Source organism: Aquila chrysaetos, chromosome Z (genome assembly GCF_900496995.4).
Source record: "Aquila chrysaetos chrysaetos chromosome Z, bAquChr1.4, whole genome shotgun sequence".
Lineage (NCBI taxonomy): Eukaryota > Metazoa > Chordata > Aves > Accipitriformes > Accipitridae > Aquila > Aquila chrysaetos.
The window spans coordinates 13,910,754-13,938,508 of record NC_044030.1 but is presented as its reverse complement, the minus strand read 5'-3'; the positions used below and the strand labels follow the sequence as shown (position 1 = coordinate 13,938,508).

Below are 27,755 nucleotides of genomic sequence, written 5' to 3'. Positions count from 1 at the left end.
AGCCTCCTTCGGGCACCCACCTGCTCTGGTGTGGGGTCCTCCATGGGCTGCAGGTGGATGTGGCAGTACATCCCGGCCCCCCATCCTGCCAGCAGGAAACAAAACTTCTCCAGGCAGGGAGAAGGGGAAGGAAACCCTGGAGGCTGCAGGTTGAAATTTGAACTGGCCAATCGAGACGTGCCAGGTACACCGAGGTGACCCTCCTGGCCAATAGAATTAAATGACCACAGGCCAGATTCGACAGGGGTATAAGTCGGCCGTGTAGTATTAATTCTCTTTACATCATTGAGCCTGTGGTTTTACAAAATGTTACCTGACTTCTAACTAACTTTTGCTGAAGAATAAATCTGAGTTTTAACACCTGTTGGATTTGGTTAGTCATGCATCTGTAACATTTTAAATTGGCGTAGTCAGCAGGATGGTGTTAATGGAGGAATTATTACGGAGGCACGGCTGCAGCCCTTCTCCCCCAGGTCTGGACTGGGCGAAGGAGAAGTGGTCCGACCTGGCAGCGGTCCTGGAGACAGTAGAACTATGCCGCGGAAATTGTTGAGATGGCAAAGGCAGTGTGTGTGCCCTTCTGGGCGCCTGCTTGATTCAAGCACAGAACCAAAAGAGTGATTCTGCTAAAAGGCAAGGGGAAATAGTTTGTCTGAAGGTGGAATTGGAGGAAAGGGACGTGCGGCCCCTTATTGAAACAGAAGGGCACGCAGGTCCGCACGGTGGGAGCCCCCGGAGCGCTGTTTGCACGGCCCGTCGGTTGGGACCCGAACTCGGCGAGTTGCAAGCTAAGTTTTCGCGCAAGCTCGGCGGAACCAAACCTGAGTATTTGTGGAGAGTTTCTCTAACGGGGGAGGATCGGATACTGTTGAGTGATGATGAAGCGAGAGGTTACTGGGGACCGGGAGTGTTTCTGAGTGCTGGACTGGCAGGTGATCAGTCGATAACGTCCCGAGTAGCTTACTGGGCTGGGGGTGTGAACCCCAAGGAGAGAGGAGAATCTGTTACTATCCTGGAAAAAGGACTGTCGGAGTTAACGCAGGGCAGCAGGAAGGTCCGCCCAGCCGGTTGTAAACCCGGCCCCGAGCGGTCTCGAACTCGGGGTCCGTCGGGTCGGAACTGCGATCCCGGAAGGGACGGTCTCTGGCGGAAGGCGCCGGCACTGGGGGCAGCCCGAGCCGCGCTGCACGGGCAGTCCGCCGGCGGCGTCCGGGGGTGGGATTGCTGGAGGGGAAAGCTGGAGACCCAAGGGAAGCCCCAGCAACCCCGCCCCCTCGGGAAGAGAAACGGGACCCTTTCGCGGCACTGCGAGAGGAACTGAAGGGCTAAAAACTAGGAGCTGCGGTTTGGGGTTCAGGCCGCCCAGTCGGCATGGTGAATACCTGCTAGTGGTCTGCTGATAAAGAGCCTTATATACACATTCCTGTGGGCCCAAAACAGGTAAGTTTGGAATTCTTAATTGATACAGGAGCCCAAATTAGTGTTTGAAATTATCTACAAGCTAGTGAGCTGGGAATTAGGCCATCAAGAAAGGCTGTAAACATTAGAGGAGTAAAAGGGGCCACAGGGACCAGCCAGGCCTGTGTTATTCTCTTCCACTGCATTTAAAGAGATGGAGCGATGATATTCAGATTGGGAGAAGGGAACTCTTTCCCTCACTAGGGCAGTTAGAGAGGCTGAAAAGCTGCGTACTTCGCAGGATGTTATAGTACAGGGTCCTTTCCCTCTCTTAAATTCAATCCTCAATGGGTCACCTCCTCCGGAGGGAGTAACCCAAAAGGCCACAGTAAGGAAATGGTATGCATACCTAGAAGGGATAAGCCAATTGCTCCCACTAAAGGAGGCTCCGACTAAGGTTTTCAAACTACAGCAACCTGTAAACCCTGACCCAGACTTGCTGGGTCAACCGTATAAACCTTCTCGATTGAGGAGGCACCCAAATTCGTGGCAGGCTCAGAGGTGCAAGGAGTGTGGTTCATGGATGCATCTGCCCGTCGAGTGGGATCAAAATGGCAATATAAAGCAGTGGCGTTGGAGATTGGTACTGGGAAGACAGTCAAAGAAGAGGGTGAAGGTAGTGCACAAGTGGGAGAACTACGGGCTTTATTACTGGCCGTAGAGAGTGGTGCTACCATCGTCTATACTGACTCTTACGCAACCTTTAAGGGTGCTACAGAGTGGATATGTCAGTGGGAATCTAGTAAGTAGGAAGTAGGTCATGTGAAAGTGTGGAGGACAGAGGACTGGCAACATCTCCTGGCAATAGGGAGATCCCGACCTTTAAAGGTGGGATGGGTGAAGGAACATGCTTGGGATGGAACCCCAGCTGTGAAATGGAATCAGCAGGTGGACCAGCTGGCCCAAATCAGGATGGTCACCAGTGAGAAGGAAGACTGGGATAGACTAGCAGAATGGTTGCATATCAAACGAAGCCACTCAGGGAAAGCAGATCTCTATTATGAATGCCGATCTCAGGGTTGGCCAGTGTCTATGAAAACCTGTGAAGCAATTCTTACAGCTTGCCCGCAATGCCAAATAAGGCTTAAAGCTAATCACCCAAACCCAGCTCCGGCCCAGCATATCAGACAAGGCAAGGCTCTTTGGAGCACGTGGCAGGTTGATGACATTGGTCTTCTGAGACCATCTCATGGGAGTGGAAAGACTCACCACATCAGTGCCCAGTAGATAATACCAGACTTCTAACCCTGTGACCCGGTTTTAAGACCGAGGCCTAGTTTGTGCTTTTTTATAGGACCATGAAGGAACGGGTCATTCCAGTCCTTTTGCTGACTGTGATGACAGTGACAGGCGTGGGTGGTGAAGATCTGGATGATAATGTCGTGGCAAAATGATGGACTTTAATATATCGCGAGTCCTTGACCTCGCATGAGAGCAATGTAACAATTATAGTTGGAGGTTCAGATTGGATGGGGGAGGAGTTTATACTCATGTTGTTTATAGTTGGTCACCAGGTGCAGTAAATGCTAGTTCAGTATGAAACACCAGATGTGACTATATCCTCCAACTAACCCATGGGATCACGGGGTGGAGTTGGAATGGTACTGCGCTATGCCCTGAAATTCCATGGGGGCAACTGTATGGTACTCGAGGAACATCGATAGAACACCTTAGAACTGAGTTTACAGCTCTCAACCTTAGCCAATGCTACGTCTAACAATTTGGGGACTCTCAAACAATTGGTTATAACATATCGGTAAAATGACTATCAAAAATTGGGCTGTATTGGATTAGATGCCAAAGAAAGAGAAGGGTATATGTAAAGTTTTGAACATGTCAATGGACAACTGCTGTGTTCATTCCAAATGTGTCAATGTGGCTTCAAGACTAAATCAACGAGAGAATATGGCAAGAGACTCGGAGGCAATTGCTTCTGCAACAGGGACCAATTGGTTGGGAAAAGTTTTGATATGTTCAGGTTTTCTTTCATGGGGTGGGAGACCAGCCTTCTCTAATCTTTAATAATGCTTGTAATTATGACTACTGTAATCTATATTGCAATAAGTTCTATCAAACACTTGGTAGTGAAGCCTGTACTAACGGTTAAGTATACTCCTTTAAACTGTCCATACACTGAATATTCCTGTGTTCGATATTCCACTTTAGTTCTAGACCAGAAGGGAACGATGACCCACAATGAGCATCAAACTCGCCAAACAGCACCCCCTTTTAACTTTGGAGGCAAGAGGTGACTGTAGCACCACTCCAAAGAAACCAGTCGAATCATGACTGTGGTCACGGGGTGGATTGTGGCAGTACATCCCGGCCCCCCATCCTGGCATCAGGAAACAAAACTTCTCCAGGCAGGGAGAAGGGGAAGGAAACCCTGGAGGCTGCAGGTTGAAATTTGAACTGGCCAATCGAGACGCGCCAGGTACACCGAGGTGACCCTCCTGGCCAATAGAATTAAATGACCACAGGCCAGATTCGACAGGGGTATAAACGGGGTCCCGCCGGAGGACACGTTGGAGTCAGTCCTCCTCGGAGCAGCGGGTCTGCAGTCGGGGACTCCCCCTCGGGCCGGGGCACCGCCCGAGGTAACTCCTCGAGGGAGAGAGCCCTCAGCTTTTAGGGGAGTGATACGCGCGTTTTGAGCCGTCACTTTAAATCTTGGGGATTCTTAAGTCAGCTGTGTAGTATTAATTCTCTTTACATCTTGAGCCTGTGGTTTTATAAAATGTTACCGGACTTCTAACTTTTGCTGAAGAATAAATCTGAGTTTTAACACCTGTTGGATTTGGTTAGTCGTGCATCCGTAACAGTGGATATCTGCTGCCCCGTGGACCTCCCTGGGCTGCAGGGGGACAGCCTGCCTCACCATGATCTTCCCCACGGGCTGCAGGGGAATCTCTGCTCCAGCACCTGGAGCATCTTCTCCCCTCCTTCTTCACTGACCTGGGGGTCTGCAGGCTTGTTTTCCCTTACATGTTCTCACTCCTCTCTCTGGCTGCAGTTTCTGTGCCGCAGCAACTTTTTCCCTTCTTAGATCTGCTATCCCAGAGGTGCTACCACCGTCGCTGATGGGCTCGGCCTTGGCCGGTGCTAGGTCCGTCTTGGAGCCGGCGGGTATTGGCTCTGTCAGACAGAGGGGAAGCTTCTAGCAGCTTCTTACAGAAGCCACCCCTCTAGCCCCCCACTACCAAAATCTTGCCATGCAAACTCAATGCAATTACCTAAAGGCTTACAAATCATGAATTTGTCATTTTCTGAAGCAGTGTAATAAACATCTCTCAGAGCCCCCAAAAAAACTATGGACCATAATAACTCTCTTGTTTAACCTCATCCTGCAAACATCAACAATTCTGGTATTTTAAGTTGGGAGGTTTGGGACCTGTTTCATCACATGGTCCCTTCCTTTCCTATCCTGCAATCTGCAGGCCTATTTGTGCCTGGTGGTGAGTGGCAGCCCAAAGCTATCTGTTCAACACTGTGCCCAAACACAGTTCCAGGATTAAAGTGTTCATTTTGGACAGTGCAGACTTCAGGAACTCAGGCTGACAACTTACTTCGTCGTGCGAATAGTCTCTCTGAACTCAGTGGACTCACCTGTGCAGCTGAAATTTCATGCTGTGTATCTGTTGAGACTCAATGAAAACATTTATAATGAATTTGAAAATACTGAATTATGAAATGATTATGCTGGTACCTTTTACTCCAAAGTGATTATATTTTAACTTTAAATTCTACTGTTTTCCATCTTCAAATCTTAGGTGTTTTTTTCCTGATAATAATATTTCATTTTAGAAGATGCCTTTGCCAAATGTTTCTGGGCTAAGACTTACAAAGTAGTTATGGGGCTTTTGAGGCTCTGAAATAATTACTATAGAAAATGTGGTTATAATCATCATAACTATTTTTCTTCTATTACAACTTTTCTCATAGGTTTCAGGTAGACATAGAATTTTTAAGACATTTCTTTAAAGCCTTATCTTTCACCTACAAATATTTGCGTGTCTAATCTCAGCTCATTTTAGTGCAAAAACTTGGTTTATAACTTAGTCTTCCAAGGCACATGATTTTATTTAAGTAAATTAGGTGATCTCAATGCTAGAACACATATTGTTTGCACATTCATAAGATATTCATGTTGCACTTTTAATTTACAATGGATTTAATAACAGTAAGTTTTCGATCTAAATTACATCAGCTGAGCCTACAGAAACAGCACTGGTGAAGATCAGGCTCAATTCATGTCCATGTTGCACATCACACTGGAACATTTATTATACAAACCATTAATGCCCATAGCTTTATCCATTAGAATAAATGCTGTTCCAGAGATAAAATAATTCATTCAACCACAAGATGATTGTGTAAAACTTTTAACATTAGCAATATTAAATACATATCTATTAAAGAATTACATTATTAAAAGTAGTAAATTTCATTGCTTATATCAGCACTTGAGATTTTATTTCACTTGGTTGCTAGCAGATGCTGCAAAGCAGATGACTTACCTAGTCAGAGCACCTGGAGAAATCCAAGTGTAGCATCCTTTTCATCATCTTTTTATATTACAGATCTGTTTGAGCGTAACAAAACAGTTCAGTATAAGAAGCACAAACTAATTTTCTGGTATGTCTTCTTTTCCTCCAACTGCCCTTTCCTGTCAGTATTATTATTACTAGTTTGTTTGGTTTTTCCTCCATACCACAAGGTGCTTAGCTCATTCTGGAAGAGACCTTGCCAGTGAGGACTCTGCTGGCCTGTAGACTAGAGTATTTAGCCCAGTACTTCTTGCCTGTAGTGGTTCTATTCAGTCACATTCCTGAGCAGAAACAACGGCCATAAGACCTTGCAGATGATAATTTGGCTCTATATTGGGAAAAAATATTACTAATGTGCTGCTATATGTGCCCTTCTTACATGTGTTGGTTTGCTTTTTTGGTACAAGTGTATACAAAACACTCTTATGCCAGCAGTCTGGATTAAGGATGAATACAAATCAGATAGTCCTAAAGATGTTGCTGGTGCTCCAAGTGCTAGTGCTACAGCTGGTGGTAGAAGTTTTTTACAGATCAGGTGAAGCCAATGATCTCACTGTTGTCAAATGAGCATGCAGCACTAATGATAGTTTTAATTACAGGAAATTGTAGACTGAGAATGGATGATCTGTCATAAAGCCTGCTGGGACAAAGTTACCTTTTCTCTCCTCCGAAAAGAACATTTTTTGTAATATATCTGAACTTAAACTATGCATTTGTTCACATTCAACTTTTTAGATGCTACGGCCAAGCATTTTCACTCTGGCATTACTCTTCTAACCTCAGATTTATTAGAAGATATAATGAGGGCCCTGGAGAAGGACTGAAACGGCAGCAACCTGTTGAGCAATTCCTGTTTCTTTTGGGCTGGAAGGGAGCTGTCTACACAAACTTGTGGACTGCTTCAGCAGTGATACTTATGGAGATGGTATTTCCTTCCTTTCCCCCACAATCTTCTTAAACAAAGAAAAGTTAGTCTTTGCTACTCATGACTGTGGTGGGGTTTTCTCCTTCTGTTCTGATTGTAAGCAAAACAGTGCAGCTAAATTAACCCAAGAGTTACATGTAGGGCTTTTGTGTGTGACTGTGGTGGGTTGACCCTGGCTGGACACCAGGTGCCCACCAAAGCTGCTCTATCACTCCTCTCCTCAGCTGGACAGGGGAGAGAAAATATAATGAAAGGCTCATGGGTCGAGATAAGGACAGGGAGAGATCACTCACCAATTACCATCACAGGCAAAACAGACTTGACCTGGGGAAAAATTAATTTAATTTATTACAAATCAAATCAGAGTAGGATAATGAGAAATCACATCTTAAAACACCTTTCCCCATCCCCCCCTTCTTCCCCGGCACAACTCCACTCCCAGTTTTCTCTTCCTCCTCCCCCATAGCACCACAGAGGGACGGGAAATGGGGGTTGGGGTCAGTTCATCACACATTGTCTCTGCCGCTCCTTCCTCCTCAGGGGGAGGACTCCTCACTCTTCCTCTACTCCAGCATGGGGTCCCTCTGACAGGAGACAGTCCTCCACAAACTTCTCCAACATGGGTCCTTCCCACGGGCTGCAGTTCTCCACAAACTGCTCCAGCATGGGTCCTTTCCACGGGCTGCAGTGCTTCAGGCACAGACTGCTCCAGTGTGCGTCCCCCCCAGGGTCACAAGTCCTGCCAGAAAACCTGCTCCAGTGTGGGCTCCTCTCTCCATGGGTCCGCAGGTCCTGTCAGGAGCCTGCTCCAGCGTGGGCTTCCCACAGGGTCACAGCCTCCTTCAGGCACCCACCTGCTCCAGCATGGGGTTCTCCCCGGGCTGCAGGTGGATATCTGCTCCACCGTGGACCTCCATGGACTGCAGGGGGACAGCCTGCCTCACCATGGTCTTCCCCACGGGCTGCAGGGGAATCTCCCTGGAGGCTCCTTCCCCTCCTTCTTCACTGACCCGGGGGTCTGCACAGTCATTTCTCTCATATGTTGTCAGTCTTCTCTCCGGCTGCAGTTTCTGTCCCACAGCAACTTTTTCCCGTCTTAAATCTGTTATCCCAGAGGCGCTACCACCATTGCTGATTGGCTCGGCCTTGGCTGGCAGCAGGTCCGTCTTGGAGCCGGCTGTCATTGGCTCTGTCGGACAGAGGGGAAGCTTCTAGCAGCTACCTCTGTAGCCCACCCCTACCAAAACCCTGCCACGCAAACCCAATACAGTGACTGAGCGGCACATGTACACTCAGAGAAAGTGCAAAACTGGAACTGATTTAGGAAAATTTGATCAAATGGTGCCTATATATTGGGTTCTCTAGGGTCAAGGGTAGCAAGCACATAGGCTAAAGTCCAAATTCCCAATGAGACAAACACACGGGCCATAATGGTTATAAATTCAGAGTCTAATTTGAAAAAAAATAAAATACAGGAACATGAACGTACAAGCATGTATATTTTGTTATAGGGTTCCTTAAAGCTAGTTGTTGGTTAAACAGACTTTCTACTATGAACACAGAACCCTATCTTTTGTGAGAACTTTGCTAATTTAGCAGCTCTTCATTTCATCAAATGGGGGCTGTATCCCCAGGAATTACTGTGACAAAGGGGGGGCCAGAATCTGGAAGTTTATAAAATTTCAATTTAAAGACATTTAAAGCAATGATCACTGACTAAGGATAGATGTCTCTGATAGCATTAGGAAAAGAGCAAGAGGGTGAGAAAGCATGCATGTGCATGCAAGAGACTGTTTCACTTTCTCATACAAGTAAATTAAGGAGAATTGTGCCTGTCCTTAAGTTTTGTGGTGAGTGGAGGCAAGGTCCCTGGTGTTGTGTTTGGACCTGCTTGCTTTCCGTCCATTCTTCTTTTCTTCTGTTTCTCTCTGCTGTTGCTGTGTACAGACCCCATACTTGCATTAAAAGCATACACTGATTCTTATGGAGCCTTTTAAGATTTACATATGTTAATAAAAAAAGGCTCTTAACCTAGAAGCTCTCATTTTGGCAGTACCAGCAGGGAATAAAAGATTGCTGTTGGTCCTGGACTGATTCAGGTAAGCAGTAGACAGCTGCTTCTACTGGGAACAAAAAATTGGTTCCAGAGAGCCATTAGCTTGGAAATCCCACCCAGAGCAGGTTGGTTGGGTACTGGGAGTTGTCCACAGGAGGAGACTGCGTTATCACGCCTGGAAAGAGAACTGCATGATCGTGCATTGCCACCCCACAGTCATCAAAGTATTGTGATCCCTGAGCTGGCACTGGGAGCGTCCAATTAACACAGAAGCATTTGAGACTGATGATCAGACCCATCTGGTCTCTACTGCTAACAGCTCCTGCCCAACTCACCCTGAGGCATGGCCGGGCAAACCTTCCCATTTAGCCCTTGTAGCTTCGGATCTGCTTCAGGCAGCATGGCTGAGAGTGGGTGTATTGCATAGGCACAAGCGGGGAGCTCTTCATTTAAGCATGGGGAATCAAATGTGTTCTCATCAAGGCGAACTGACATCCTTAACAAGGCTTTCATTATCCCTGCATCTTTTTGGTTTTTGCAAGTTCAGGCCCAGATGAGTAAAAAGAACTTCCCGTTCACACTTCAGTGACTGACCATTGATTCAAGTCTTATTAAAAACAACTACAGGAAGGAAGAAAATCCTTTAAGAAAACTGGCTTCTTTCTACTCTGGATTATTCCCACACAGAGTACAGTATAGGTTTGAGGGAAGATGATGGGTCTAAGGGGAAAAAAAGGTGGCTGGCAAAATTTTAAGAAGTCATTCTTTGATTTTCACCAGATGCAGAAATAACACTAATTGTGGGCTGCTTCTGTATTGTTAGCAGCTGGTTTGTGGTAGTCCTACCCTGTAATCTTTGTTTCACCCATCACTGTGTCCCAACAAAAATAATGACTGCTACTTGGGCGGTAGTTCTGACCAGTGAAACACATGCTTGCCAATTAATATTGCTTTGAGTTCAGCAGTTCCAGCCTTGATAGATTTTTCTTCTTATTTTTTCAGTCTTGAGCACTGTGGTAAGCACTAGAGTCAAAATTTACTAGAGAAGTCATCAGTGATTCTCAAGGAAATTCAGACTCTGTTCTGGATAACAGTAAGCAGGGCAAATGAAGTATATTTAAAAATCTAGTCTCTATTCATTTATTTTAGTGCGAGTCTGATCTAGTGGCTCTGCAAACAGCTGAAAAAAGTTAGATTTTATATCATTAATATTTTATGCTACAAATGTCCATAATCTATGCTGGTGTGGTACCTTACCTTTTTTTCCCTTTCACAAATGGAATCTGGCTATCTGAATACAATGGGTATTGGTAAATCACTGTTTGTCTGCTCTGAAGAAAATTACAGCAGGATCAGCCAAGCTTGGGTGGAAAAAATGAATGTTGACATGAAATTGAATGATATGCAAAAGAAGAAGATGCTTTTTCAAAAGCATTCATATGGAAATATTAACTAAGATGTATTGACTGATAAACACATCTCTTTAAATGTTGTTTTCCCACAGCACTTAATCTGTGGATTTTGTTGAAGAAATACATAGCTGCAAATACCATTTTTTCACAAAGAGAAGACTATTGTACAAATACTGTGCTGTTCTGCTTCATCAGTGGTCAAGATTTTTTCAAGTGTAGTCTCTGGTTTGGATTTGTGTAAACATTGAAATGGAAAGGGAGTCCAATGTGATTATGCAACTACCTGGAACACAACAGCTCCCTCCTGTGGAGACGGACTCAAAGGCTGAGTCTGGGTCAGTGCTTTTATGTCACTATGCATCTTTCCCTTACCTAAAAATGAGATACAAACTTTTCCTCACCTTGCATACAACAGGTACATTGTAAGCTACCAAATGCTCTTGAGATACATTTAGATTTGCGATTTTGGTGGCACTTGTTATATTGTGAGATTACTATTGTCCCTGTCCGTGCCTAATTTAAGCAGAGGCTGGTTTGCTCCATGTACATAGCATAATGTTGGCTTTAATGTACCCAGGGCTATACCAGTGATGGCTCTCTTGGCAAGACAAAGGATCACTACATTACAAAGCATATATGCTTTTTAATCTATTCCTGCAATCTCATTCACAGCCAGTGGTGAATGTGCTTTTAAGCGGTAATGAAAGAAGAGAAGGTAATTCCAGCAGATGGAGTGCAATGTTCAAGCCATTATACCAAATCACACCTTGAATATGGTATCCCATTCGGATTATTTGCATTCAAAAAAAGACCTGTTAAAATCAGAAAAGTTGCAGAAAATGATGATTAGACTACTCAGAGGTCTGAGAGGAAATTTGCATAGAGTTAAAGAAACAATTACGTAATAAATAGCATGAGACCACTGAGAATCAGGATCCCCCAAAATTCTTTCTGAATAAATCCTCATAATTTCTGGTCCTTTAATTCTTACTTTCATCTTCCAGTTTACTTTCCCATACAGGCAAAGCTTATATGATTAGATTGGTCTGCCAGTTCCCTGAAAACTTACAAACTGTTGTTATGTAGATTTCAATTGGCCAAGGCATGAAAAGATATCAGAGAAAGAGCTCAAACAGGTTTTGAGAAAATGAGTGGCTGTGTGTGGAAAAGAAAAATTCATGTGTGTTATCTACAGCAAAAGCTGCAGAGTAAGGTTAGCACATTGATCATCCAGCACGTGTACAGCTTGAAACCCACATTGGCACATTCTTCATGATTCACAGCTGGCAGTTAAAGGATATTACTTCGGATATTGCTTAACAGTGGAAAGCAGCAGAGCAGGAGTGGGACTTGAAGGCACTGGGATATCTGCCTGGATGTCAGGGAATATGGAATGGAGATTAAGGGAAATGGAAGGTGCATAGTGACAGTGGACCCAAACTCATGGGAAAAGAGGACACATACACTTTGCTGCTCAAAAAAAATCATCTCTCTTTGTTGAAGGTCCTGGGAAGAAGGCTGTATATCCACCAATCTTTCAAATTCCTAGTTTCCAAATATTTGGTGGAGAAACTACCCTTCAATTACAATTTGCCTTTAAGGTTTCTTTTTTTGTTTTCTTTGTCCTTGGCTTTACACAATTCTGCCAGGGAATCCTCCCATAAATCTTATTTTAAGTCTCTGTAGGAATGTAGCAAAATTGTGAACTTAATTTAAGATTCTGTTAGTGCATTACTGCCTCTCTGCACACAGCTGGCTTGTACAGGAGATTAAAATGATATTTAATCCGTATTCCAAAGAAGCCTTATTTTCATCCTGTGACAGAGGAAGGAAATGTTTTGTCAGTGAGTTCAAAATGAAGCATTATTTAAATATGTATATCCTCCTGTGACAAATGCTGTGTAAATGGCAGGCACCACAGTATATGAAGACCCACAGAAGACCTACAAGTTTTTACAAATTCAATATGTTTTTTGAGCAAGTAAAAGCTAACTCCAGCCCGTTACAAAGAAATTCTGTCTCTAGAAGTGAAGTTCATGAAGATGTCAGGAGATACAACAAAATTTGGTACCAGATGCCCATTTGAACACCTTTTTCCTTGTCCTTTTAGGGCAACCTAAGTGAATGACTGATAAGAGAGAAGCATTATATAGGGTATATATTACATGAGATTTGCCACAATGTCAAACATAATGTTTTAGAATTTTTTAACCTTGGTATGCTCTGATCTTTAATAACTTCTTGGACAATGAGTTCCACAATCTGATGACATAGTAAATTAATTACTTTGATATAATTCTGCAGTTTGCTACAGTTAAATAGTTTAAAATGTTCTCTTGTGTTTCAAGGAGAGGGGAGCAGCAACTCAAAATTAAACCATCTTCCTCTTCCTATTCACTATCTTCCGTACTTCACTTTCCTTAAGTGCCCTTGTTCCACTCTTTTCCTAGAGCAAACACCCATTTCTCCTCCTAGTAGAGTTGTTCCAGGCTCTGGGAACTGGTGCTAAGATCCAAATGCAAGTAAGGGAAGGTGTTAAGGCTGCAAATGGCCTCTGCAGAATGGGCTAACATGAGCCTTTTTTTCTCTGCTTTGTTTAGGTAATGAGACAGCACTGAAGATAAGATGCTGCTCAGTTTTTCCAAATTGAGAGAAGAAACAGAGAGATTGTTTGTGAGAGAGAGATGTCCATATCAGCCCCTGTGGTAATCTTGATGGATTTTGCTAGCTTGGTCCTCTGGCTATGTAGAACTAGTATTCAGTATATATTAAAATATTCATACTCTGGGCAATAACCACCTTTCAGGACTGATGTAAGATCGACTCAGAAACATACAGCTCTTGGGGTTTGGTTCATGTTTTCTTAATGCTTGCTGTTGGCAACACTGCTCCCATTGATAAATTCTCAAAATAAACTTGTGAGCCAAGATTGTTTTTTCCTCTATGACCGACATTTTTTCACCCACAAACTTTGGTAATTTTACTTAATAGGTAAACTAAAATTTAGGTAAAATAGGTAAATTAAAATTCATCCCCTCTAGTGCTTATTCACTGTGAAGGAAAAGGAATGCATAATTTAGTCTAGTATATTTGTCTTGCTAAAATCTATTTAGTATAAAATACATGTCAAACAATGTGTCTTCTCAGATATCAGTATCACTACATTTACTAATACAAATGCTACCTGTTTTGCATAAAGGTAATAACAAATGACTATGCAATTAGCACTTAAGTTCCTAAAAATCTGTTGATACTTGAAAAAAAACCCAAATATCTATCCCTGAAGCATAATTCATATTAATTTTTTACTTCAAGTTCAGAAGTCTGTGACATAAACATTAACATTAAGGTGTCAGCAAGGGTTAAAGAGGAGCTGAATATTTATGGAAGCAGCAGGAAATATTTATACTACAATAATAGAGATGGGCAATGACTTTCAGAAGCAATATAAAACCAGTTACAAGGTGTAATTGTGTTGTTATGGTGTGTATCTTCAATTCTCTGACACATGACCACACCAGGGCTTTCTGCATCATTCTCTAAGGTAAGCCCTTGTGGAGTCCCACTGAATCTACCCTGTTACAGCAATTGGCTATGACTTGCAGCTGGAGTTTCAGATTTGCACCTGAGTACAGCTCTAGCAAAAGAAACTACCTTAGCAATACCAACTACTGCACAAGACGAGCCTCCTTTCATGTGTTTTCAAACTGCCAAGCAAGGAAATGTTTCCTGAAACACAGAAGCAGGGAAGGAGCTATATATATAAGTTATACTAAGTTGTAACTTATAGGCAGAATGAAACGAGATTACATTTTCACATCTGCTTCTTCCTTGCACCCTTAACTCTGTTGAGCTTTGTGGAAGCACTGGGACTTCTAAGGGTCCAGAGGAGGACTCCCTTTCAGGTTCTGAAAATCAAAGGGGAAAAATACACACAGAAATCTAAAGTACAGAACAAGCAAACTGGTCTGCAAGCTGAAATCATCTCCCAGACCCACACTGAACCTTTCACCAGCCAAATTTTCCTGAACTCTTTGCTCCGTGCGTGCATTATTGCCTCATGTCCTCTGTGATTTTTTTTCTCAGTGCTCTGTGTGGAAGCCTTGACACACATCCCATTGTTGATTTCATAGCAAAATGGAGACATCTTGAGTTTATCAAAACAGTGTGAAACATGAGACATAGAACATTTTAAATATTCTGTATTAAAAAGTCACATGGTTTCCCATGTATTGAATCATTTAAGGCTTCATTCTTTGTTCAGTGGTCTCAAACTAAAGGTATTGAAGGGCTGGGACAATAATTCTGCTGCCTGGCCATTCTGCCACTAACTTTTGTCTTGTTTTGTATTCACTTCTTCAGCTAGGCCTTTGGAATTTATAGCAGTAACTCTTCAAGAAATTCCTGTTAAAAAGCTTCATTTCTCATTCAATAACATCCTGTTGCAGATTTGTTCCCTTTTCAATTCAGTCTCTGATTTCCCCCAAAACCAAAACATACTGCAAAATGTAATTGGAAAGAAAAATCAGCATGTAATTGCTAATAGCAGGTATTCCCTGAACACCTATATAACTAATAAATAAGTAAGAATGACAGATTTTCTGCACTGTTTGCTTCTTTCACTCCTCCTTTAATTGTTGTTGATATTTTTTAATGTTCCTTCCAAAGTAATAGTTCATAATTACTCTATGTTACTGAAGTGATTAAAGCGAAGAATTATTGATATCCAAATCAGACATTCCAGATTTACAGGATCCTTTGGACTCAAAATGTATTACATATTACATAGGTCTTTCATTTAACCTCCTGGGTGTCATTTTACTGCTGATCAGCACTGCACTATCCTGTACACTTTACCCCCTAAGAGCAGTTGATTTTCTGATTCTGGAATAATCAAACAGGTAGCTCTTACACATTTTGTTAGCATGGGGAAATTCACTAGTCAGTGCTACTGAAACACCACTCCTCAGACTCAGTCCTCATCCATTAATTTGCATAGCTATTAGTTCTTGGTTTTGATTTCCATTCCTTCTTGTGGGGAGATATCTGATGTATGGATAGGCCTTTTCATGGTTTCATGGTTTGTTTTTTTTTTTCATTTAGAACTATAATTTGGGATAAAATTCCTTCTGTTAGCTTTTCATTTTTTCCATCCTACTGAATTGGTCCCAAAAATCTTGGATTGGTGAAGAGGTTCTCTTCCCTTCCTTTGACTTTTCAGAGGTGACAGAGAAAAATCTTTAAATGGCTTCAATTTGCGACAAAAAAACCTACACAAACTGTAATGAAACTACTTCAACAAAAGCTAATCTTAATTATGTTTACTTAAAGTCTCTTCATTCTTTCCTTGCAATTAACTTTGATCATTTCACCATTTTGCCATTTGTTTACTCCTCTGGAATATTTTTTTTATCATAACTAGTATATTTTAACAGCCTAGGAGTACAGAGGGAGAGACAAATGAGTACACCTCAGAAAGACCAGAATGAGAGTTAATTTGTCTCAGAAATGGTACTGTAGTTCTGCTGCATTTGTTCTTAAAGAATTTTTAGATAGTTGCTCTAAGCAATTCCAGTCAGAGAAAACCTTCCTTACTCAAGCAATTGTTTTAAGACAATGTTTAGTAACAGGTCTTCCAGAAGACTCTTACTGTGAGTGATATTGAGAGCACCTGGCCATTTTAAAAGAAAAAAAATCCATAAGGCCTGGGTTTGGGTTTTTTTTTTTCTTTTTTAGATACAAACTTGTTCCAGCTATGATATTGTATTATAACTGCCATGGTGAGCTGCCACAAAGTCCATCAGCATTCTGGGAAGGGTGTTTTGGGCTCGTGCATTAGATCTAATGAAGTTTACTCTTGCACTGTATTACACCTTGCAGATAATCCTATCAGGTAAGTATTGTTTCCACGATCTCTCTTTGATCCCACAACTGAGTCCTTTGAGTATAGTCACATTACTTTGCTTTTATTCTCAATGGTGAGTTAAAACAGGCACAATAAAAAGAAAACTACAGTTGGTCTCCTGTCTAATGTAAATCACTGAGAGTAAACTATGCACAAAACTCCCATCTATAAACAGCCGATTAAAAGCCATTATGTTACATTTAAACCCTAGTACTATAGACATCAAGTATGCAGATGGAACCCATGCACACATCAGAATGGTTTAGTTTTATGTTGCAGCAATGCCACTTATTTTTCAGTGTCATGGAAAAAACAAGTTCTGTAGCAAATGGTACATTCACAGAGAATTTACAATATCTATATGAAACTCCCAGAGAGTCATTTGGAAAATATCCATTAAGAACCTTCTCTCTTGCATTTCTGTTGTTGCTTAAATATTCTTTTTCTGTTTCATTCCATTATGGATATTTTCCAAATTCAAAAGACTGGCTATGGGACTTGTATATAGTCCTCCTAATCTGAACAGCAGTCTGCATCATTTTTGCTGCTTAGAGACAGTGAAGATGGAAAGGCTAAGTATTAAAAAAAAGAAAAGGGGGGAGACGACACGGGACAACAGTACAGGCTTGGCAATCACAAACTGAGGCCTTAAACTAAAGAGGAGTCTTGTCTAGTTCTAGTCCCCATGGCTAAGTGTTACAGCCAGCAGGCTTTTCCTTCGGGAATTAATAATCTCATAGCTTCTTTCCCATCCTTCACTAGTCCTTTTCTGGTCAGCTGGCATCACAGTCACGCACTGGGAAGAGATGTGAGGCACAAGATCCAAGTTCTTCGAACATAACCCCATGGCCTCATTCCCCACATCCAGTGACGACACTGGTTTTGCTGGAGGTACAGCATCAATAGCAACAACTTCCCCAACACAGTAGTGGCACCAGGGTACTTCTCTGACTCACCTTTTCCAGATCAACGCACACAGGGTCTTCCCTTCACCAAAAAGACTTTTAAAACCTTTTCCCCAAACTGCCCTCACTGGGTTTTCTGTCCCTGTGCTGCAGGAGAGATGTACAGCCTCACCCTGACCCCTGAAATGCTGCACATACACTTTCACACTTTGTGCAAAACACCTACAGAAAATTATATTTCTGCCATCATCCAAGACATACAACATCTGATCAGTGAGGGTGTAACAGAAACTGCTAAAGTGTCATTCACATCTGATTTTCAAAAGTTCTTTCACAAAGTGCTATATTGACTGTAAGAAAAGAAAACAGAATAATCTTCATGGCAAAAACACAACCCACCTGGAAACTGTTCACTCTGCGGCAAATAATGCCAGCTGTTTTTCTGTTGGTTTTTGACATTCATTCTTAGATTAGATGCAAGAAAGCTTAAGGCAGTTTAGCTTATGCTAAGCTTTCCTCACTCACTCTGTGTGAAACTGTGTAATCTGTTGTACTACATAGTGTAGCACAAGGCCAGGTTTCTGCTCTTCAGAGTTTAGCCCAAACCCTTGTTTTCAACAATCCAACCTGAGCAGTAAAGAACACGCAGCTGTCCATCACCTGAAATACAACTATTATGTATTACAGCTTCATTTCCTTTTAGTTTTATAGTTTTATCAGCAAGCCTAAGTCCTCTCCACAGTATGTTTATGTCTGTATTAGTGCCTTTGCAGCAAGGAGATTTTTCAGTTGGGTCAGACAAACAATAGTTCATTTACACCCCTGTGTTTGCTCACCATGTAAGACAGGTTTGTTGGTGCAAATGTTACACAAATGTATATAGCACTCATTGGAAAACTTAGATCTGAACTCATGGATTTTCATGGTGTAGAATGGCCTGGCAACCTTTCAATTATGGAATAAACTATTGGAGCATTTATCATCATTGCATGGCTTCTGCTCAGCCTTTTTTTGTCATTATGACATTAGTACACACAACATTATTGGCTGTTGTCTGAAATTAGACACCAGTCACCATTGCTCACTTGTGCTCACTGTGATGCCTGAGAACATCAGCCTTTCCTTAGATGACTGAGAGCTGGTGAGAAATGGAGGAAAACATAGGTAAATCAGGTAATCCAAGAGGATATAAAGTATCTGGAAAAAACTGTCCACACAGTTTTATAAGATACTATATTCCTGTAAGAGGTGGCAGATAGGATTTTTTTTATCTGTTCAGTCACAACTGACTGTATACCTCTGAATGGCTGGGCCAGGGAGGAAGGCTGCTGATTTCTCACCTGGCTGTGGCATGCTGGGAGGGATGAAAGCTTTGGCAGGGGGAATATTGTGCGTTCCCTGAGTGCAACTGCACAGGTCTGGGAGAAGATCAGTGAGAGTCACTCCCTCTCAGAGCTATGCTTGGCATGAGTTCAGCCACAGTTGCACACACCATGTTTTCTTCCCCAGTAAACCAGATGAGAGCCTATTACCCTTTATCAAGTCCATCAATGGTAAGACTACAAAAAAAGCTGTGATTTAAGGGTCAATGCCTTTTCTTTCTTGTACTACTGGACTTCACTTGCAGGTTGGTCTAGCATTTCCTAACCCTTTTGGTCCCAAGTCACTTCACAGGGATCTAATACAGACATACCACAGACCCTTGAAGAGCTTCAGCTTGCGCTCTCCTTGCACAAGCTTTGCCAGTGCAGCCATCTGGGCACATGGGAAGTTGTGGAGGGTTATGTTACAGCTTCCTTTTTTCTCTGTGCTATTCAGAGAGGGTAATCTCTTTTACTGCTCAATCTTTCCTTGCCTGGAAGGCAAACCCAGTTTTGAATGAAGCTGGCTTACTCTTCATTATCACTATTTTAATACATGCACCTTTCACAACAGAACTGTAAACCTAGTTGTGTGGCTGGATTCCAACAAACCTAGTTTCTCAACAGCTTCCAAATGAATGCCACATTTTTCTGAGCTTTTTGGCCCACCCTGAACTTCAGCATTTTCACAGCTATCTACTCCCTCCCCCAACCCAAAACAGCTGCAGCTTACATGATGCTATTCCATTGCTGACTAATGAAAAAGAGCATCGAGATGAGAAATTATATTCAAACTTCTGGTATTCATGTCCTCACTGATGCTACTGTAAAGTGTTGTTAGCAGCTATATAGATTTGCTTTCACAGAAGCAGATGCTTTGGTTTCTTTCCTCCTTGCATGAGTATGGAGGCCTCTTTATTCTCTTTCTGGTGTGATCAAGGGCTCTGAATGGTTCTACATAGAGCTGTTATAAGGCACTGAGAGAGTTATTAGGCTGATAGCCTAGACTGGCTGGCAAACACAGAACAAAAACCCATCCCTCTGTACGGTAGTCAGCTGCCAGTCTTCAAGGGGCTTTCATGGTGTTCTTTCAACTATGTGGAAATTATCTGTTCTGCAAAATGGACTGTCCTCCTGAAGGATTAGGCAGCTTATTATTACCACATAATTTCCTCAAAGAAGAGCTGGCTCACTGTTCCTTTTCATGCCATTAATGAGTTACTTGAGCCAAAAAGCACAGCTTGTAACTATGATTACATTAAAAATGCTTTGTGAAGATTCCTCTGATCTTCTCTGATAACAAAATAGACAAACTTTGACCTGGAAGGATGTCTTCAACCATTGGCTAGTATGTGTGCCTAATGCAGTGTGAATTTGCCACAGCCACACTTCAGACAGATTTCTGTGGCATGCTGTTAAGTTAGGCATGAGGTGTGCGATCATGTCTTCTTGATGTCCACAAAAGCCTAGATACTGACTTGTGCTGAAGGGTGAACTGTGCCTATTGCTCATTTCTCAGCCTGTTACCATTTACCTTTTTGAGGTGAGGCTATAGTCTGTTTTGATTGCCAGAGTTTAACTTGGAAAAATAAAGATCCACTGGAGCCGTATGAGGATTATCCCAGGTGACAACTACCAAAATAATATAGCAGAACTTGTTAATACTTGTGAATTAATTATGATTGATTTATACTCCTTTTCCAGGAACATAGTTTTGTAGCCACATTTAGTTGTTATGAAGACTTGGACAAAGTTGTAGGTTGTAGGTTTGAGTTGTCTTAAACCCTGGCATTTTAAAATCTCCATATTTATTAATATTGTGTCATCCTTCACCATAAAAGCCATACAGATAATTTATTTAGCTTTTCCTGGAGGGCATCTTTGTATTGTCTCACAGTTTTAACAACTTAATCATCCTTTATGAAAGTCTAGTTACATGCTAACATGTATTATGGAAGAAAAACGTGGAAGGTGGTCTTAGACAACCACTTTCACATGAACCCTTCAGTGAAAATTGAAGTATGGAAGCATGAATAGGAGAACCTTAAATTAATTTAAAAGCAAAACACAGAAGTATTTTAACCACAGTATTACAGAGACAAGGCTTTTGACAGCTTGAGACATCACATGAAACAGGTGAATTTTCTAGATATTTGATGAAATTTAGTCCTGGTGGGAGTCTAAGTTTCAGGCACTGGTGGCCTAAACTGTGCAGAATCACTAAACCCATATGAATTAATCTTTATATTAATCTTATTAATCTTTAACATCCTAGGAGAAACAATTTTGATGTTATGTTCATTACTCCCTCTGTTCCACATCCTTAACCTGTTCCTGCAGCATTGGTACAGTAGCCACTTCTGACTGGCAGACTATTTTAAGCCTTCATCATCTATTTAACCAGAGATGGAGTGCATAATAATTTTGTTCTTTCCTTCTTCATCAAAGCACAAGAATCCAAAGCAAAAACAGGTGCAGTTTTGCTGGCATCAGGCTGCATTGAGCTATTTTTTTTACTAAGCTTCTGATTTTGAAAGGACAGATCATGAAAAATTAGTACAAATGAATGACTATTCCATTGCATGCATGAGAAAATCCTCCCATATTTAGGTACCCTTCAATTGCTGAAAGATCAAAATAGAGTGGCAATGAGAAGTGGTCATGGAGATCAATTGAATCAAAGCTACATGAACAAGCATTTGGGAAACGAGATGCAACCAAAGTAAGAACAACAGAGATCCTTTGCTGTTTAAAACATGAACAAAACTCTTGAAGTACTTCTTGTCTAAATACAGATTGATTTATCTGTTACTAGTGAAAAGTTCTTTCTAAGCCATATTGCCATTTGTCTCTCAAGAATATTCACGGGACAGTTAGATATAGTGTTAACACTATTTTTGCCTTCTTTCTGAATGCATTTCCATGAAAGCAATTTCATTTTTGTCCCAGAAACTCAACTGATTGATGCCCTTTCTAAAGCCAGGATCTCTATAACATTACGGGTTCCTTAAGTGGATGAGTATACGTCGTGGTTTCAGCCCAGCCGGTAACAAAGGACCACGCAGCCGCTCCGGTGGGATGGGGAGGAGAATCAGAAAGGAGAAAAGAAAAAAAAAAAAAAACGGAACCTCGAGGGTTGAGGTAAGGCCAATTTACTGGACAACACAAAAAGAGAAGTCACAACAACAACAACGGTAGTAATAAAAGAATATACAAAACGAGTGACGCATGGTGCAACTGCTCACCACCCGGAACCTGATGCTCCGGCACTTCCCCCACCTGAAACCTGAGAGACCCCCCCAGCCCACTCCCCATTTATATACTGAGCATGATGGCACATGGTATGGAATAGCTCCTTGGCTAGTTCAGGTCAGCTGTCCCGGCTGTGCGCCCTCCCAGGTTCCTCTGAAAATTAACTCTATCCCAGCTGAACCCAGAACAGTATATATCAGGTATCGGGAGCTGAGGGATGAAAGGTGTTCACAGCAACAACCTTTAGGCTTGTACAGCTGTGCTGTACCTAGAAATAGTTTCACGTGGTTTAGCCACCAAAGGCTGATCTTCAGCCTGGAAATAAAAAGGAGTGGAAGAGGTGATGGTCTCTGTTAGATTCATCCATATTTTGGGTTTAGTCATCCAGGCGAGATGGTACTACTTTGACCTTCTTTATATTTAACAGTCCTTCATATTTTCTTCTTCTTTCCCCTTGTCTCCCCTCAAACACCAGGCACTGGGAGAAGCCTGACTCCTCTGAACAAGAATTAGGCAGGGTCAAGCCCCCTCTGGATGAGGAAAGAGTCTCACCCTGGCAGTTTGGTTCAATTGCATAGAAATCAACATGTTAACCCCAAGCCTTGGCATTTCAACAAAATCTGACATGCCTTTGGCACAGAGCTGCCTGTGGAGTTTCTAAATTCTTTGATATTATATTTTTGTAAGCTTTAGGGGGAAAAAAGAAGAAGAGGGACAATCAAGTTCCAAAAGTGGTTCAGCAAGTTCCAAAAGGTTCCAAAAGGTTCATCAAAACTTCTATTGCTGCATTCACTAAACTTTCCAAGGCTCAAAGATCACCTCTCATTACCAGCCCTTCATTATAGACAAAAAGCAGCCACAACACACTTATACTCTTTGATGTTATGCTCATAGTCTTGCCACAGGTGCACAAGGACAGACTGTCTGAGAGGCTTACCAGCAATGGCCTATTAAAAGATCAATTTGTATTCAAAAAACCAGCACAGAAAAACACCCACTTGTTTGGTAAGCATTGGCAATGTCACGAAAGAACTTCTTCGGTATTGTCAGCTAAAATGATTTCTACAGGATTCATGATGTTCAGAATTTTACAATTCCTTTTGTTTGCTTATTTTTACAACTCTTTGCTGGACTCAGCATTGCAGGAGATGTTCTGCTTTTATGATTTTCATGTTTTTCAGTTGTCCTGGCTCAGAAGTAAAATTTGAAAAAATGCAGAGAGTTCTATCCTGCAGGCTCAAAACCTTCTCGATTGAGTTTCAGAAGAATTTCAGATCCATCTTTCATTAATTTACATGCTGATTCTTGATTTTGAACAATTCAAGATTCTATTTTTACACAGATGAGAGAGCTATCTAACCATTTTCAACAGTAAGTTAAATAGCACTATTTCTACATAATTCATTGCTAAACTTCTATCCAGAAGTTGTCAGCATGATGTTGGAAGGCCATGAAATTCAGCTCTGCTCCAGGGAACTGATGGCATGTCATTCACTGTCCACTGAAGCCTCTTGGATTATACAGAAATAGGCCTCTTTTGTAGCCATCTCAGCAGTCCTTCCTCCATTGACAGTAGTTTTTTAGCTTGAGTTTTCAGCACTTTAATATCCTCTGCTAATGTCATTGAACTTCATAGAAATCTTAACTATTGTCTCAGAGGACCAGAATCAAAATGATGTGGAGAACATTTAAGAATAACCACTTAATTCTTCTTCAAAGCTAGTATTTTTACAGAACTTCAGTGAAATGGAAGTCTTGCATATATTTGCACATTATTGATTTAAATATATGTCTGTTGCATGAATGATGTTCTTTACACTATGATGCTGTGCATCGTTGATATACTTTCATTTTGCCTGGTGCTCCTGTACATTCTGGATAGTCATTTACACCTGTACAACAAAGATGTAAAGCAAACTGTCTGATAAGATACTTTGGGTGAGTTAAGTGGCTACATAAGATGCTAAACTCAGCAAAAGTGGGACTTACTATGTTGCATCAGTAACAAAGGCTGTTATCAGATAAATTGAGTGACAGAAAGTGCTGGCCAGCCTGGCTGGAATAAAAAGTAGATGCCTAATTTTCTAGTCAGCAATTCGCAAATCATTCTGTAAGCAAGGGAAATAATGAAACATGATTATTGTCATGTTACCCCAAACTGTTCTATTCTCAATATTCATCAAGTTTGACTGAAATTGGACAGTAGATTAAAAGCTTTTGGGCCAGGGAGGGGAGGATACTTAGCGATAGGTAAACACGGCAAGAATATACAAGTAATTGTCTATCTAAGAAGTTTGACTGAGAACATCTTGGTACAACAGCATGGGCTATTTAAGCACAAAAACACTTCTTTTAACTCAGGGCCTCACTAAGAACTTCTTGATTTACTATTTTGCTTAGTATTGAAATCTGTCACTGTTCACTAAACCACAAAACAGAATATCACACAATCTTTTGATACACAAGAGCTTCTAAAAGCAGATCTGTCCTAGTATAAGTTTGATTTCTTCCACATATATCTTCTATTCCCTGCCACATGTTACATTTTCTGTAAGCAAAGTTTTTTATTTCTTTTTAGTAACATTGAAGATCTGCTTGCTTTTTCTTTTTTGAGAATAAAATGCAAAAAAAAAAAAGAAGTGGGTAATTTCTATATTTGCATTACTTTTACAATAATTTGCTGACATATCTTTGTAAAGCAGTGCTTATAGGGAACCAGGACTTGCTAAAGTGTGTGAGAACACCAAACACTAAAATTAACCTGTGAAATTTTGCATTCAAACATCCTAGCTTTCCTTTGAATCTTTTGAGATATCCAGAGATTATATTTTATGCTTACTAGGGGAACGAGTGAGAGAATGAGGAGTGGAATGATATTTTCAAAAGTGTAATTGGTCCAAATATGTGTACTTTATCCTACTGTTAGTCAGCAGAAGTACAAAAAGATCAGTAAAAGAATTATCTAGATGCAATTGCTAGAATTGCATTTCATTAAAGAAATAAGAGGAAAAGAGACCTCTTTGAATAGTCTTATAATGTTTTTTGTAGTCCTGTCAAAAATTAAGTTGGTACTGTCACATAGGAAGTAAGAATACTAAAATATTTTGAGAGATGAAATTGACAGAATTAGAGAAATTAATTCTTATACTTACAAAATACATTGCAAGCCACAGAAGAAAAAGTCTTGCAGCTAGCTCTGCAAAATGCTGTCCATGGAGACTTTCTCCAAACCTGCAGCACTCTTTTCTGTCCAGAAAAACTGGAATTACAGACTTGCTATCATTTTCCATATCTTGGTTGAAGGGATACTGTGTGTACTTCCAGTCCCATTTCTGACTTTTAAAGAGGTGACTGTGCCTCTGCTGTGGGAAAGGCATGTCCCAGCTTGCCCCTGAGCTGGGCAAAGGGCTCCAGTTTCAGTTTTAGCAAGGTTTTACTATATCAGTACAGAAACGTCCCTTAAGTGGCTCCTCAACTTTTTGCTTTTATGTAGTGCTCTATCTGTGATCCAAGAGCATGTTTTCAAAGCTGCTGAGGTACCTCAGATTGAGTTGTAAGTAACTGCTCGCTGAAGTGCCTGTTTCTTAGCTCAGCTGAGATACTCTTCTCAAAATCTTTGTTCACTGATTCTGCAAGATGCTGCTTTTCCTCTGCATTAAAATGATAGATCAGCACGTGAGCAATTGCCTGCTGATGTAGGAGTGTGGCAGGAAAGAAAACTCCTCTATAAATCATACTAATGAATACACACAAATATTACACATAGACAAGATACATTTTTATCAGGAAAACAATGCGTATTAAATGAGGCCATTTGCTTATGTTTATTTTGCAGCCAGGATGCCATATAAATCATTTTACCTTGCATTGGTCTTCCTCAGACAATCTTCTTCCTCTGTCCCCATCCTTCCTCCAAAGTAACATCAATTTTACTGTTATATTTCAGCTGCTTTGATTGTGTCCAGGCAACTGAGTGGTCAGATGATGAACTGAGGGCCCATCCTGATAAAATGTAAAAATTATAGGCACCTATAACACACCTACACATTTAGACATATCTGCTAATTTATATGTATCTGCACTTTAGCAATATGGAAGCAATGGTCACTCAGTGCTTTCTGAATTAAACTCAGTAGCTATATGTGCAAAATGTAAGAACTGTGCAATGTAAGAACAAAACACCCAAATAGCATTCGTAATTACTTAAACTGGAAAAGTTATTTGTTTGAGAAGTATACAGAAAACTGAAATCATACAAAGTCTAAGCTACCGTTCTAAATGAAATATGTTTTAGTGTCATTTTAAACAATCTAATGGAGTTTACATGGATTTTAATATGAACTAAGATAACCAACTTATCAGGGAAGTGGCAAAGCTTACCAAGATGACACTCAAGGGACTGGGTGAGCTAGTAATGGCTGGCTACAAGAGTGGGTACTTTCCACTGGCAGATATGACTTCATGGCAAGCAAGGAATCTAAGTAAATTTATACCACATTTATGAACTGAAACCTACTGTTGTATCTTCCATGAGTCTCATGCATTTGTATTCATACTATATTTACCTCTTTCCTTCTCTTTTTAAAAAGGGATGAGTTATTTTTCTAACCAGAAAGTGCAACTGCACAAATGGACAGTTTTCCAAGGCATTGAAATGCCCTCATTTCTTTGCAGCCATATCTCTACATATGCTCAAAAATTTGGGATTTGCTGACTGGCGTACAGTTCTGCAGCAGAAAAATGAACCTGAAATAAATTCATTAGCCATTATATCATCCTCCTTCCAGCATTTGTAATCAGATGTCCTGCCTTCTTCATTTATTTACCAGGTCAATGGATTTCAACTGGCATATCTCTGATGTGTGGAGGAAACAGCCACAGGGATTCCCAAAAAGCAGCTAAGGAAATCCAGCCCGTTGCCAGTCTGCCTGGTCGCTAGACAGGGATGCACAACCCCACTGGAAGGCTGAAAAAGACTTTGAAAACTACTAATCTCAGTTAATAAAAATTCATTATTGCAAATAAAGCAGCACTGGCTTTCTTTAAGCATGAGAAATGCTCCACAAAATTAACCATCCCATTCGTCTCTTAGTTATTCTTTGATGGGTACGTTTCAGTGAGTTCATTACTGAAATCCTGATAACACCTGGAAAAAGCAAACACATTTAACTGGAGATTGTACTGTGCTGGTCTCACCAGCAAGAGGTCGCTGAACTTTGAACAGATAGGATTTTTGATGAGATGCAATTAAGAAACCAATTACATGCAATGAATGATAGCACAGGATTAACAACTTAAATGTAAAATGTGGCTTTTTATGACTGGCAAATTTCCTATCCTCCTTCATTTCAGAAAGATGGACTTGGCTTAGACATAATATGGATACAAGTATTCATTACGATTTTTGATGGGTTTGAAAAGCATCAGCTGAAGGTCCTCCACTCTCACACAGCAATTTTAATTGGATTCAACTGAAAGCTTCAGAATAGATAATATTAAACTACATGACAAGTGTTCCTTCTACGGGACTTACTATTGCATTTGTCTTAATTATTGATGTAAAAACCCTACAGAAGTAGAATACATCTTCTATTAAGACTAGTAATAAGGAATCTGGAAATTCTTCAGCAGTTGCATATTAACTTCAGAAAGGAAATAATGAACTGAAAATAATTTTAAAGAAAAATCTACATTTCCTCTATCACCAAAACTGATCACGTCTTTTCTGTGTAACACAAAGGGGGTTGTGTCTGTAATAAAAAGACAGCTGTACATAGGTTGTAGATGAAAAAGAAGCTGTACACAACCCAGCACTAACTAGAAGTATAGGCATTATTGTCAATAATAGTTCAGTGTATCCCATGAACAGTCAACTGCATTTTCTTGTTACATAATAAGGGAGAGAAAATAGTTTTAACACAAAGGAAAGGGCTA

The 27,755-nt window shown here is 41.1% G+C and overlaps 1 long non-coding RNA gene across 1 annotated transcript; it reads left to right on the top strand.

Moving 5' to 3' along the window:
* The first annotated feature begins 1,144 nt into the window (after positions 1-1,144).
* On the top strand, positions 1,145-26,881 carry LOC115336683. The gene is made up of 5 exons (XR_005931665.1): positions 1,145-1,440; positions 10,491-10,733; positions 12,999-13,103; positions 16,135-16,291; positions 26,651-26,881. It is a non-coding gene; the product is annotated as an uncharacterized LOC115336683 (long non-coding RNA).
* Positions 26,882-27,755: the final 874 nt, after the last annotated feature.